Source organism: Octopus sinensis, linkage group LG14, assembly GCF_006345805.1.
Source record: "Octopus sinensis linkage group LG14, ASM634580v1, whole genome shotgun sequence".
NCBI classification, from domain to species: Eukaryota; Metazoa; Mollusca; class Cephalopoda; order Octopoda; family Octopodidae; genus Octopus; species Octopus sinensis.
In genome coordinates, this window is record NC_043010.1 from 48,586,838 (window position 1) to 48,603,096 (window position 16,259).

The following is a 16,259-nucleotide window of genomic DNA, read 5'->3' on the forward strand; positions in this document are numbered from 1 at the left end:
CACTGTGGCCATAATAAACACAGAGAAGTCACACACACAGATACACGCACATGCACATGCACACACAGATACACGCACATGCACATGCACACACAGATACATGCACATGCACATGCACACACAGATACACGCACATGCACATGCACACACAGATACATGCACATGCACACACAGATACACGCACATGCACATGCACACACAGATACATGCACATGCACATGCACACACAGATACACGCACATGCACATGCACACACAGATACATGCACATGCACATGCACACACAGATACACGCACATGCACATGCACACACAGATACATGCACATGCACATGCCACACAGATACACGCACATGCACATGCACACACAGATACATGCACATGCACATGCACACACAGATACACGCACATGCACATGCACACACAGGACACGCATATGCACACACAGATACACGCAATGCACATGCACACACAGATACATGCACATGCACATGCACACACAGATACACGCACATGCACATGCACACACAGATACACGCCATGCACATGCACACACAGATACACGCACATGCACATGCACACACCGATACACGCACATGCACATGCACACACAGATACACGCACATGCACATGCACACACAGATACACGCACATGCACATGCACACACAGATACACGCACATGCACATGCACACACAGATACACGCATGCACATGCACACACAGATACACGCACATGCACATGCACACACAGATACACGCACATGCACATGCACACACAGATACACGCACACAAGATACACGCACGGCACATGCACACACAGATACACGCAATGCACATGCACACACAGATACACGCACATGCACATGCACACACAGATACACGCACATGACATGCACAACAGATACACGCACATGCACATGCACACACAGATACACGCACATGCACATGCACACACAGATACACGCACATGCACATGCACACACAGATACACGCACATGCACATGCACACACAGATACACGCACATGCACATGCACACACAGATACACGCACATGCACATGCACACACAGATACACGCACATGCACATGCACACACAGATACACGCACATGCACATGCACACACAGATACTCGCACATGCACATACACACACAGATACACGCACATGCACATGCACACACAGATACACGCACATGCACATGCACACACGATACACGCACATGCACATGCACACACAGATACACGCACATGCACATGCACACACAGATACTCGCACATGCACATGCACCACACAGATACACGCACTGCACATGCACACACAGATACACGCACATGCACATGCACACACAGATACACGCACATGCACATGCACACACAGATACACGCACATGCACATGCACACACAGATACACGCACATTGCACATGCACACACAGATACTCGCACATGCACATGCACACCAGATACACGCACATGCACATGCACACACAGATACACGCACATGCACATGCACACACAGATACACGCACATGCACATGCACACACAGATACACGCACATGCACATGCACACACAGATACTCGCACATGCACATGCACACACAGATACTCGCACATGCACATGCACACACAGATACACGCACATGCACATGCACACACAGATACATGCACATGCACATGCACACACAGATACACGCACATGCACATGCACACACAGATACACGCACATGCACATGCACACACATACATACTTGTGTGTTTCTGTGTGTGTATGTGTATGTGGCTTCTGTGATGGCTTCTACATAGTTTCCATCTGCCAAATTTGCTCACAAGGCATTGGTTGATCCAGAGTTATTAACCACACAGCGTGGAAGGTGTTTCTTAAATGTTAATTCCATGAGCAGGCTATGTATATCCATCTATCTATCTACCTCTATCTCTATATGTGTGTGTGTGTGTGTGTGTGTATGTACATATAGCACATTGAGAATAAGTGTTCAACACTGCAGTGGTGGACAAAGATACTTTATATGAGTATTAAGGCTACCATTGGTTTCATGTTAAGGAGTGGTCTCAACAATTATCAAGCCTATCACATGGAACACTGTTGTTCATCTCTGGCTGATAATTGTTGAGGTATCCATTAGCATAAAACCAATGGTAGCCTTGTATACAAATAAAGTATCTCACACTCTCTCTCTTTCTTTATATATATATGTGTGTGTGTGTGTGTTGTGTGTGTGTATGTGTCTCTGCTCAGCTTCACCACTGCTTGACAACTGATGTTGGTTTGTTCTCATACTCATAACTTAGTGGTTTGGCAATAGGCGCTGATAAAATAAATACCAGATTTAAAAACAAAAATAAGCACTAACATCAATTTGTTTGACTAAAACAATTTAACGCCAAAAGATAAATATATTTTCTAAAAATATCTATTTTCAAATATTTTTTTTATTTTTGTTTTATCTGTAATTTCTTGTTATCACTTTTAGTTTTCATCTTGTAAAAGAAAAATGCCATGGGCAAATATATTTGATGGTCCACAGTAAATTGATTGCATGTAATTACATCATAGTAAATCCATCACCTATAATTTCATTGCCCAGTAATTTCATTGCTTAATAATTACGTTGTGAGCTAATACATAGCTGGTGAATGTGTTGTATGCATTGTCATGCCAAATACACCATCATTAAATTCAACGCCATGCTTATAGTGAAAGTTTTTAATGATTATTTGGAAATGAAGACGGGGATATGATACTTCCATCATTCAATCCCTTTCAGTATATTTAAATACTTACAGACATTATTCCTGGAAATTCGAATGTACATATTTTGTTTGCTGGTTTAAATAGTTAGGAAAAATTTAGCTTGTCAAAATGGCTGTCAATTGTGTTATAAGTGAAAGAACTGAGAGAAAAAAATCAAGACAAAGCAAAAAAGAAATATTGATTGTAATAATTTGTCAGTAAAAGGAAAGTTGGTATGGCTGTGTGGTAAGAAGCTTGCTTCCCAACCACATGGTTTTGGGTTGGTTCAGTCCCACAGTGTGGCATTTTGGGCAAGTGTCTTCTACTATAGCCTCGGGCTGACAAAGCCTTGCTAGTGGATTTGGTAGACAGAAAATGAAAGAAGCCTGTCATGAATATATATATATATATATATATATATATATATATATATATATGTGTGTGTGTGTGTGTGTGTGTGTGTGTGTGTGTGTGTGTGTGTGTGTCTGTGTTTTTCTTTCCTTCATCACATGATAACTAATGCTGCTGTGTTTATGTCCCTGTAAAGTATCGGTTTGGCAAAAGGGATCAATAGAATAAGTACTAGGCTTAAAAAATAAGCCCTAGGGTTGATTTGTTTGACTAAAATCCCTGAAGGTGGTGCTCCAGCATCACCAACGTCAAATGACTGAAGCAAGTAAAAGAATAAAAGTATTTAAAAATGGAACTAATATTGATGTCAAATTTTGCGGGTTGGGGTAAGTCGATTACATCAGCTCTTTTACCTAACTGACCTCAAAAAAATGAAAGGCAAAGTCAACCTCAGCAGAATTTGAACTCAAAATGTAAAGATGAATGAAATGACACTAAGCATTTTGTCAGGCTTTTGCTGGCTCACTACCTTAAAAATGGGACTAATATTATGAAGGGTATTATTTTGCGAAACTCTGAACTGGCAACTGAAAAGCAAATAGACACTCCCTCATTCAGTATACATGGTCTGATCAATAAGTAACTGGACTGTTGCCATAGTAACGAAGCTAAAGCATGCACAGTGAAGTGGCTTGGCACACAGATTGACCTTTAACTCTGCTGTGCATGCGCACTAAGTTTTAACATTCTAGATCACTTTCACTGTTCGCAGCGGTGCTTGGAAGAAAAGTGTGTAGCATGTGATCATTGCATTGACTATGACAGAGAAAGCTGAGCAGAGAATATGCATCAAATTTTGCCAAAAGCTTGGCGATAACACTTCAGAGGCCTATGCAAAGTTTTCAAAATGTTTTCATCATTCTGTACACGATCAAAGAAATCTTGTGGAACTGAAACCCAAGGGCAGGATGGAAATATCGGTCAAAATAGAGGAAGGAGTCTAGTTGTTCATGTGTGTGTGTGTATATATATATATATATATAATATATATATATATCACGTGATCACGTGACCGACCAGACCATCAGATGTTGTTACACATCGCTGGTCACAATGCGTTCGCATTGTTTTAGCCTTCGAATGACGCCACCCCACTGGCTAAGCGAGCAGGCCAACAGAAGAAAGAGTGGGAGAAAGAGTGGTGAAAAAGTACAGCAGGGATCACCACCCCCTGCCGGAGCCTCGTGGAGCTTTTAGGTGTTTTCGTTCAATAAACACTCACAACGCCCGGTCTGGGAATCGAAATCGCGATCCTGCAACCTAACCATTAGGCCATTGTGCCTCCACATATATATATATATATATATATATATATATATATATATATATATATATTAATTTTAATCCAAACGGGAAAACAAAAAAACAACAACAATGGAACAATTACAGTATTATTATCAATAGGCGCTCAGGAAATGGAAGCAGGAGGGTATATATATATATATATATTTATGAATGATGGGCTTCGTTTAGTTTCCACCTACCAAATTCACTCACAAGGCTTTGGTCACCCTGAGACAATACCAAAAGACATTTTGCCCAAGGTACGACACAGCGAGACTGAACCCTGAACCACGCGATTGAGAAGCACTCTTCATACTATTTATCCATGCCTGTGCCTGATTATTGATTGAGTAGAGTCATTTCATTTTTAGTGCAAGATTACCCTTAATTGTTATCCAATGCAAAATAGACCAATATGCTGACAGCACTTTCAAGTTGGTTCTGCCTTTATTTCCTCAACAGTACATTACCATTTATAATGCTGTTGATGGCATTGTGAATGATAATGTTTTTTTTTTTTGTCTTTGTTACCAGTACTTTCATAGCCAGAAGAACTGAAGAGAGTAACAATGAGCTTTTATGCCAAGCTGTAATCCTTAGAGGCAACCTCATCTCGACTATAGCAGATCTGAATGAGCTGCCAGAAATGCTTTGAGAGCAGTTTTGCCAAATTCAACCAAAAAGAGAAAAAAAAATAAAGAAAAAAGAAGTTATTTTTGCCATTTTTTCCTCATCTTGAACCATACAAAGAAATGGTTTACAACAATTATATGAAATGATGCAAAATTTGCTATGAAGATGTACATAATTGCCCTTATTGCATTTGAATCTGTCTTAAAATATAGTTCTTTCTGAAGAAGCCTGGCCAGTCTTATATTATGTAAAAGATATGTAGATTAGATGTGTGGCTTGTTACTTTGTGTATCAACTTCCCCATTTTTATCTTACAGTTTGGAATTTTCAATTTCTTACTGCAGCCCAGGGAGATGCTTCTGAGAAAAGTGTAATTTTTGTGAAGGTTTACATCAATCTTACAGTAGACTGGTTGAGGCATTTCATCTTATAAACAGAAAATTTTCAGAAATCTTGAAGAAGAACAATTAATAACCAAACAATATATCCCTAGTGCAAAACCTCCTCATTACACACATGTGCTCGCATGCACACACACACACACACACACACACACACACACACACACACACACACACACACACACACACACACACCACACACACATTAAAGTGGCCATAATGCTTTATATAGATACAAAGCTAGTGTAGCAAGAATTCAATGCGTCATCAATGAATATCAAATCTTAGAATTACTGAGGCATTGACCATAATTAGTGTCTTTAGAATGATTCTTGCTTTTTCCAATTTAAGACTATTTTTCTCTTTATATTTTTATTTTGTTATTCTGTCTTTCAAAGCAACTGATTTTTTTTTCTCTTCATGTATATTTTGATGAAATTTGATATTGATAATTCATTGCTCTTTGAATTTTCTTTTCATTGTTAATGAAATGTGGCATTTATTCTGTGAACACAAACTTTAAATAATATTTAACAATGTATTTACTCTGTGGATAAAAAGTACGACAATTAATTAAGTAATGTATCTATTATGACGATGAATTTAGCAACACAATATTGGCTTGTGAAGTAATTACCTTGTGATGAAATCCTCAAACAATGATGCATTTACCATGATGTAATTACTGATGAGGAATTTACAGAAATAAATTTCATACACCCCATGTTTGATGATTAATAAAAGACAATCGATATCTTATTATATTCTAAATATTAGCAAGTTTACTTGCTATGCTGCACCGGGGACACATTTATAGAATTGATTTGCTTCTTATAAGAAGTTGCATGAACACTTACTTCTAATGATAACTAATTAACAAACTTTATTAATCGTCTAAAAATATATAATATGAAACTTTGTTTAACTTCAATCCTTAGTTATTTTGAAAACAAGCAAACTTAAATCTGTGTTGGTATGGTCATAGGACACATATGGATGAGGACAGCTGCTTAAAGAAGTGCTGATCTCTAATTGGGAAATGAACCTGTGGAAGAGGCACACCGAGGAAGACATGGAACAAAGTGGTGAGAAAGGATCTTCAGATGCTGAGCCTCCCTGAGGAGATGATAAGGGACCAGGACTTGTGGCAATTTGTTGTACTTGAGAAGACGTGTGAAGTTGAGTAAAATTGTAGCCATCCATACATACAGGCATGTCCTTTATAGCAATTCCCTCTCCCAGCCAAGGGGAATGAACACCGTTCCTCCATATGATTGGCTTGAAAAATTGCTAAGATATGAAGATATTTTTCTTTACATGAAACCAATGGTAGCCTTAATACACAAATAAAGAAAGTTTCTCCACCATTCTCATTGTTCAACATTTACGAATATATGGGTCTCTCTCTCTCTCTCTCTCTCTCTCTCTCTCTCTTTCTATATATATATATATATATATATATATATATATATATATATATTTGAATATTTATTCATTCATGGGAAATTATACACTGATATAATTTTGAATTTGGCACAAGCTTGTTCAGCATTTAACACACAATGAGGTGAGTAAGGTTTTTAACCCTAGGTATCTAGTGAAACCTGCTGATGAGAATTAAGAAATATCAAAATTCAAAATCATATGATATATAAACAAGTATATTTATTGCCTTAGTCTGTGGCTATCAGCTCAGATGATAAGTCCATTTCTTTGCTTGTTGCTTTTTTCTGTCAGTCTGTTATGGTTTCAGTGAAATGGTGGCTCATTAGAGGATTTTTGACTCTTATTTTTAGCAAACTGGTTCTTAGTGTACCCTCAATTATAATTATAGATTAATTATAAAATCTATGGATTTGACCTTTATCAGTATAATTGCTTGCTGGCCACTTATATTTATTATTATTATTGTTATGGTTGTTATTATTATTATTATTATTATTATTATTATTATTATTATTATTATTTATTTGACTACTTTAATAATAGTAATAATATCTATATAAATATTTACTTGAATATTTATTCACACACACACACACACACACACACACATATATATTTGTATATTAAAAACTTTGATTTTATAGAAAATGTATCTTATTATAGATTATTGAATCACAAGTAATATTTTTACATTTTTCTATCTCTATATATATAAAACTGAGAATGTCTGTCTGTCTGTCTGTCTGTCTGTCTGTTTCCCTAAAACTTGAGAACTACACAACCAATTTCATTCAAATTTTATACATGCCTTACTTAAGGTCCAGGGAGTGTTATCGGCAAAAAAATCTTAACTTTTTCCCTAGGGCGAGCCCACAGCAATATCATATCTTCTCCACTATTTCAATATTACGTGTTAAAAGTGAAACAAAAACATCTCTCTTTTGTAATGCTGACACTTTCACTATTAAAGTGAAAGTAGTATATAACAGGGATGAACCATTAACAATGGTCATCCATTTTGCTAGAAGAAGATCCGCTATGGTCTTATATGCTACACCACTGGTTTTCAATTCATATTCAAATCAAATTAATATTCAAATCAAATTAATATTCAATTTTTCACCCTTATTATGTGTGTGTGTGTGTATTAGCAATTCGTATAAAATTGCATCAATGACTTGAACTTGAATAAGTGGTTTCACATAAATGGGGATAAATTAAAAAGGTTTGTTGTTATTATTATTACTGTTTGACTATTGTAATCATGTTGTTGGTTCCTCGTCAGGAAACGTTGTTGTGTTTGTTAAATAATTGTAAACCGTAACCCTCCCCCTTTGGTTATTGTTTAAAAATTGAATTGTGTCCCTGTTTGGAGAAACTGACAATATTTTCACCGTCATACGGAAGTATTTTTGTTAAAATGCCTTCGATAGAAGAAAGTCCAAAAATGAATTTCGCTGCAGCCATACACTTCTATACAAGAGGGAGGACAAAATCCAATTGATCGAAATTGCAAGAGACGGGCCTACAATTCCAGTCTGTTATATATTTTGAGTATTATCACGAGCGATATCAAGATATAACTTTGTATTTTGTATTTTATGTGTAGATGTATATATATAGATGTACATGTAATATGTACACATATATATACACATATATAAATGCATAATATATCTACCCATACACACATACATAGGGGCAGGTGTGGCTGTGTGGTAACAAACTACGTTCCAAACACATGGTCCTGGGTTCAGTCCCACTGTGTGGTGACTTTGCATGTGTCTTCTGCTGTAGTCTCAGACCAACAAAAGCCTTCTCAGTGGATTTTATACATATATGCAGGCGTACATACATATACATACATGCATACGTACATATTCGGCATAAACACTCTACCACTACAACTAATAACTGTTGGGAACACTTTCAAACCTGCCTTACATTCGAACCGGAATCTCAACGCCCGAGTTTTCCATCTCAAGTTAATCTCTCTCATGGAGCTCATACAAAAAGGGCAAGTCTTTGGGCCCATACAATGTGACATGTACACAATCGAGTGGCAAAAAAGGGGCCTTCCACATGCTCATATCCTGCTTAGGCTCTCAGCGAAGATCAATTCCAATGGCATCGACAACAACGAGGTTTTCTGGCGCATCTTTGGCTTTCCAATTCACCAACGACACCCCGCCACTCAACAGCTTGGAAAATGGTCAAAGAGTGTACTTCACCGATGCTAATGCTTCTCTGTTGGCAGAGGAACCAAGGGATAGTATACTCACGGCATTCTTCAAGCTTTGTCAAGTGGATCCATTCGCTCAAACCTTGCTGTATCCACAGATTCCATCGTACTACACTTGGAATGGAAAAAAATGGGCCCCACGGAAAGCAGGTCAAAATGTTCATGGATACCCTGGCATTAAGTTTCACACTTGCCTTGGGCGAGTATACACAGTGCATCCCACTCAACAAGAGTGCTTCTACCTTCGTCTACTAGTGCAAGAGGTCAGAGGGCCAACGTATTTCCAGGCCCTAAAAACCGTTCATGAATATGTCTGCACAACATACAGAGAAGCCTGCTATCGACAAGGTCTGTTAGAAGATGGTGCACAATAGGATGCAATTTTAGGAGAGGCTGCTTTATCACAATCACCTAAAAGTCTCAGGGCACTATTTGCAGTATTACTACAGGCATGCGAACTGTGTGATCCGGCCACACTATGGCTCCAATATAGAGACAACCTGGCTGAAGACTTTCAGCGCTAAGCTCAACTGCTCTATCCTGACATGGAGGGTATCAGCAATGAAATCTATAACAAAACACTCATTGACATTGAAGACAGAATTGCTAAACTGGGTGGAAATGAATTTTCGACGTATGTCCTGCCACAAGCATTCAGGTCAGGGTCAAATAGCCTTCCCACTGCTGTCATTCGTGAAACAACCTACGACACTCAAGCGCTTTTAAATTACTTCCGGACCAGCTGCAGGCCTACAGAATAACTCTTGACAGTGTACGCTAAAGCGAGGGACTGAATTTTTCAAAAAATTTTCAAAAAATTTTTCTAAAATTATTGGGGAAAATTTTCATAAAATTTTTTAAAATTATTCCGCAAAAATTTTTTGAAAAATTTTTTGAAAATTTTCCTCCAAAATTTTTTGAAAACTTTTTCGAAAATTTTCCACAAAAAGTTTTGAAAAATATTTAGAAAATTTTCGCCTAAATTTTTGAAAAATTTCTTGAAACTTTTTAGAAAATTTTCCTCAAAAAGTTTTGGAAAATTTATCCCGGAAATTTTTGAAAAATTTTTTGAAAATTTTCCCCAAAAATTTTTTGAAAACTCTTTCGAAAATTTTCCCCAAAAATTTTTTGAAAAATATTTTGAAAATTTTCCCCAAAAATTTTTTGAAAACTTATTTAAAAAATTTCCCCCAAAGTTTTTGAAATATTTTTAGAAAATTTTCCCCAAAATTTCAGAAAAATTTTTTGAAAAATTTCCACAAATATTTTTGAAAAATTTTTTGAAAATTTTCCCCAAAAATTTTTTGAAAAATTTTACGAAAATTTTCCCCAAAATTTTAACAATTTTTTAAAAAATTTTCCCCAAAATTTTAGAAAAATTTTTTGAAAATTTTCGCCCAAAATTTTAGAAAACATTTTCGGAAATTTTTCCCAAAAATTTTTCTAATATTTTTTGAAAATTTTCCCCAAAATTTTTTGAAAATGTTTTGAGCATTTTCCCCAAAAATTTTTTGAAAACTTTTTTGAAAATTTTCCCCAAATATTTTTTAAACCTTTTTGAAAAATTTTTCACAAGAATTTTCGAAAAATTTTTAGAAAATTTTCGCAAAAATTTTTGGGGAAAATTTTCAAAACATTTTCGAAAAATTATTCAAAAATTTTTGGGGAAAATTTTCAATAATTTTTCAAAGGTTTTTGGGGCAATTTTCAAAAAATTTTCAAAAATTTTTGGGGAAAATTTTCAAAACATTTTCGAAAAATTATTCAAAAATTTTTGGGGAAAATTTTCATAAAATTTTTTAAAATTATTCCGCAAAAATTTTTTGAAAAATTTTTTGAAAATTTTCCCCAAAAATTTTTTGAAAACTTTTTCGAAAATTTTCCACAAAAAGTTTTGAAAAATATTTAGAAAATTTTCGCCTAAATTTTTGAAAAATTTCTTGAAACTTTTTAGAAAATTTTCCTCAAAAAGTTTTGGAAAATTTATCCCGGAAATTTTTGAAAAATTTTTTGAAAAATTTTCCCCAAAAATTTTTGAAAACTTTTTCGAAAATTTTCCCCAAAATTTTTGAAAAATTTTTTGAAAATTTTCCTAAAAATTTTTGAAAACTTATTTAAAAAATTTCCCCCAAAGTTTTTGAAATATTTTTAGAAAATTTTCCCCAAAATTTCAGAAAAATTTTTTGAAAAATTTCCACAAATATTTTTGAAAAATTTTTGAAAATTTTCCTCCAAAATTTTTGAAAACTTTTTCGAAAATTTTCCACAAAAAGTTTTGAAAAATATTTAGAAAATTTTCGCCTAAATTTTTGAAAAATTTCTTGAAACTTTTTAGAAAATTTTCCTCAAAAAGTTTTGGAAAATTTATCCCGGAAATTTTTGAAAAATTTTTTGAAAAATTTTCCCAAAAATTTTTGAAAAACTCTTTCGAAAATTTTCCCCAAAAATTTTTGAAAAATATTTTTGAAAATTTTCCTAAAAATTTTTGAAAACTTATTTAAAAAATTTCCCCCAAAGTTTTTGAAATATTTTTAGAAAATTTTCCCCAAAATTTCAGAAAAATTTTTTGAAAAATTTCCACAAATATTTTTGAAAAATTTTTTGAAAATTTTCCCCAAAAATTTTTGAAAAATTTTACGAAAATTTTCCCCAAAATTTTAACAATTTTTTAAAAAATTTTCCCCAAAATTTTAGAAAAATTTTTTGAAAATTTTCGCCCAAAATTTTAGAAAACATTTTCGGAAATTTTTCCCAAAAATTTTTCTAATATTTTTTGAAAATTTTCCCCAAAATTTTTGAAAATGTTTTGAGCATTTTCCCCAAAAATTTTTGAAAACTTTTTTGAAAATTTTCCCCAAATATTTTTTAAACCTTTTTGAAAATTTTTCACAAGAATTTTCGAAAAATTTTTAGAAAATTTTCGCAAAAATTTTTGGGGAAAATTTTCAAAACATTTTCGAAAAATCATTCAAAAATTTTTGGGGAAAATTTTCAATAATTTTTCAAAGGTTTTTGGGGCAAATTTTCAAAAAATTTTCAAAAATTTTGGGGCAAATTTTCAAAAAATTTTTCGAAAAGTTTTGGGGAAAATTTTAAAAAAATTTTTGAAAAATTTTTCGGAAAATTTTCAAAAACCTTTTCAAAAATTTTGTGGAAAATTTTCGAAAAATTTTTCAATAATTTTTGGGAATCGAAACTGCGATCCTCTGATCATGAATCTGCTGCCTTAACCACTGGGGCATTGCGCCTCTGATCTGCTAATAAAATTAGTCAAATTTAGGAAATAAAATAATAAAATATGAGTTATTTTTAAATATGTTCATTTTTATATATATGTTTCTTGTCTTTTATTTGTTTCATGTCTTTTATTTGTTTCAGTCATTAGATAGCAGCCATGCTGGAGCAACACCTTGAAGAATTTCTAGTCAAATGAATTGAGCTAAGTAGTTATTTTTGTGTAAGCCTGGTACTTATATCATCAGTCTCTTTTGCCAAACTGCTAATTTATGGGGTTTTAAACACACCAACACTGGTTGTCAAGCAGTGACAGAGGACAAACACGCACGCACACACACACACAACATGTTTCTTTCATTCCTACTTCTAGCTATTTTACTTCAGATTTACATGTTAATGCATACTGTTATTCTATCATGGCTATAGATTTGAGGTGTGTCAATGTAAGAAAATGTTTTTTCCATTCAGGAGTGGTGCAGGAGTGGCTGTGTGGTGAGTAGCTTGCTTACCGTGGAGGCGCAATGGCCCAGTGGTTAGGGCAGTGGACTCGCGGTCATAGGATCGCGGTTTCGATTCCCAGACCGGGCGTTGTGAGTGTTTATTGAGCGAAAACACCTAAAGCTCCACGAGGCTCCGGCAGGGGATGGTGGTGATCCCTGCTGTACTCTTTCACCACAACTTTCTCTCACTCTTACTTCCTGTTTCTGTTGTACCTGTATTTCAAAGGGCCGGCCTTGTCACTCTCTGTGTCACGCTGAATATCCCCGAGAACTACGTTAAGGGTACACGTGTCTGTGGAGTGCTCAGCCACTTACACGTTAATTTCACGAGCAGGCTGTTCCGTTGATTCGGATCAAACGGAACCCTCGTCGTCGTAACCGACGGAGTGCTTCCATCCAGCTTGCTTACCAGCCCCATGGTTCCAGGTTCAGTCCCACTGCATGGCATCTTGGACAAGTGTCTTCTACTATAGCCTCGGGCCGACCAAAGCCTTGTGAGTGGATTTGGTAGACAGAAACTGAAGGAATCCCGTCGTATATATATATATATATACATGTATATATATGTATGTGTTTGTCTGTGTTTGTCCCCCCAACATCGGTTGACAACTGATGCTGGTGTGTTTACGTCCCTGTAACTTAGCAGTTCGCCAAAAGAGACCGATAAAATAAGCACTAGGCTTACAAAGAATAAGCCCTGGGGTCGATTTGCTTGACTAAAGGCGGTGCTCCAGCATGACCACAATCAAATGACTGAAACAAATTAAAGAATAAATGAAAAAGAAAAAGAATTCAAAACCATACAAAATCTGTTTACTTCACTTAGACATTTATATGTTGTCAAAATTTTCAAAGTGTTTCACTGATCCCAGCAGTCTTTGTGTGTTTTGAATGGCTCATATGTACCTTCCACACTATGCTGTAATATATATTAGTGACAGAGGCAGTATTAATATCAAAAGGTCATATTTATCCCACTTAAATATGAATGTTCTGATAGAACAAGTTATACTGTGGTGGATATCATGAGAGAAACTCTCATATTGCATTTTGGTTCAAAATGCATGGTCAAGAGTTCAGCATTGATAAGACCAAGGAAGGTCGAAATCATGTAATTGGGTTGCCTCAGTGCTGGAGATGGCAGAGACTTTTATCCCCACTAGCAATATATATAAGAGAGCCTCTAGTACCAAAAGCCAATATGAAAGTTTCTCTCAGGGTATTCACCACAGTATAGTTTGTTCTAAAAGAACATCCATGTTTAAGTGGAGATAAATATTACCTCTATACTGAAATTGTTTTAGTTTCAACACATGATCTCAGATCAAATCCCTTTCCAGACAAGTGCATATCCAAAATGTTTTTTGATTCTTCTCATTCATTAGATATTGACATGTGAAATGGTCCTAATGTGCCACTGTAAAAGTATCATGCTGCTCTTATGATTACCATAATCCATTCTTTATCGAATCTAATCATCAATTTTTTTTTTTACCTTTTCTCACAAAAATGTCATCTTTGTTAGATAAGAACTTGCTTATGGAAAAGTTTTGCTTATGGATTGATATCTATTCCATTTATACTCATTAAATGAAAAGGCAGCTGAGAAATGATTCTTATCTCTGTTTTCATTCTTTTTATCTATCATGATTTAGTCTAGAGTTGAGACTTCAAAGTATCTTTGAGCTGATGCAAAATAATCCAAGATTCCACTTCAAAGTGTTATTAATATCCAAAATAAATAGATGAACTTCTGCGTTCTTTGATGTTTTAAACTAATCTCACAATGAATTTGTTAATTGGGTCTTTCAATTTCATTTGAGTTCCACTTGAAACATTGATACTTTGTGTTCTAAAGATATAAGTGTGGGTTGAAAACTTATATGGTGGAGCCAGTTTAATCTATGGTGAAATGTGATGAATAACAGGATTTAATATTACATAAAAAAACAATTGTAGTTTGGACACATCAGACGTGTACTCATATAATATATATTCATATAACATACACTCATAATATTTCGTTCTTGGATTTGGTTTGCAAGATTCATTATGTGAGTTTGTGTGTTGAAGCATATTCTGTTATGTCTGGGGAGATTAATTTTCTTTTTGTGCCATATAATGTAACAGACTCACTGGTAAAATTTCAAGACTATTGAAAAGGTTGCAAGATGCAACGAAAATTTTAGGAAAATAAAAATAAGAATTAAGTGCAAATTTTACCGGTGAGTGTATTACATTATAAGGCACAAAAAGAAAATGACCCTCCCCAGAAACAACAGCATACGCTCATAAAATATTTTGATATTTCACTTAGGTACTGCTAAACTAATAATTTGGTGTTAGAACTCAATATACATATACTTCCTAGATATGCATATCCATTTTTATTGGTAATGCTTTTCTGTATATATATATATATATATATATATATATATATATATATATATATATATATATATATATATAAAAGTGTAAATGTTTTTCCAAATATAATTGCAATTCATGTTTGAAGCTCTGATGAAGTTATAAGGTGATATGCATGCACTCATCTTTGTGAGCATTGCATCTTATAGCTGAAACAGCTCTAAGGTAACAAAGTTCATAACATAATTGTTTATTCATTTGTCATATTCGTTTGTCATCCCAATTTCTTACTCATAAAATATATAGTCATTTAATATATACTCATTTAATAGCTGCATTAATTTCAGACGGTCATTGATGATTAATGGGGTTTTGTTCTTTTTTCACATGATTTTAGCCTTTACTCCTGTGAGAATGACCAGCTTGTGTAGGGGTGCAGGAATTGGGAAAAGGTGAAAGTTATAGAATATTAGGAGAGTTTAGAGACCATCATCATTATCATAATCATCATTGCAACCACGACCACGATCACGACCACAACCACGACGATGACGATGACGACGACGACGACGACCACCACCACCACCAAAAATGCGACGCGTCGCCCAGTCCAAGAATCGAAACCACAATCTTACGACCATGAGTCCAAAACCATAACCACTAAGCTACGCTCATCCACAGAAGAACTGGGAGGCAATGTATGGTTGAGGGGTAAGGCTGCAGCTAGGGGAATCGTTAAAACGCCGAGCAAAATGTTTAGCGGCATCACGTTTGTCATTACGTTCTGAGTTCGAATTCTGCTGAGATCGACTCTGCCTTTCGTCCTCTCGGGATCGATAAAATAAGTACCAGTTGAGCACTGGGTTCGATGTAATTGATTTACACCTTTCTAAATTGCTGGCCTTGTGCCAAAATTTGAAATCAGTATGTGTCTGAGAGGTGTTAGGACGAACTTAAAAAGATGTCCATGCAAGTATCGTGCTGAGTT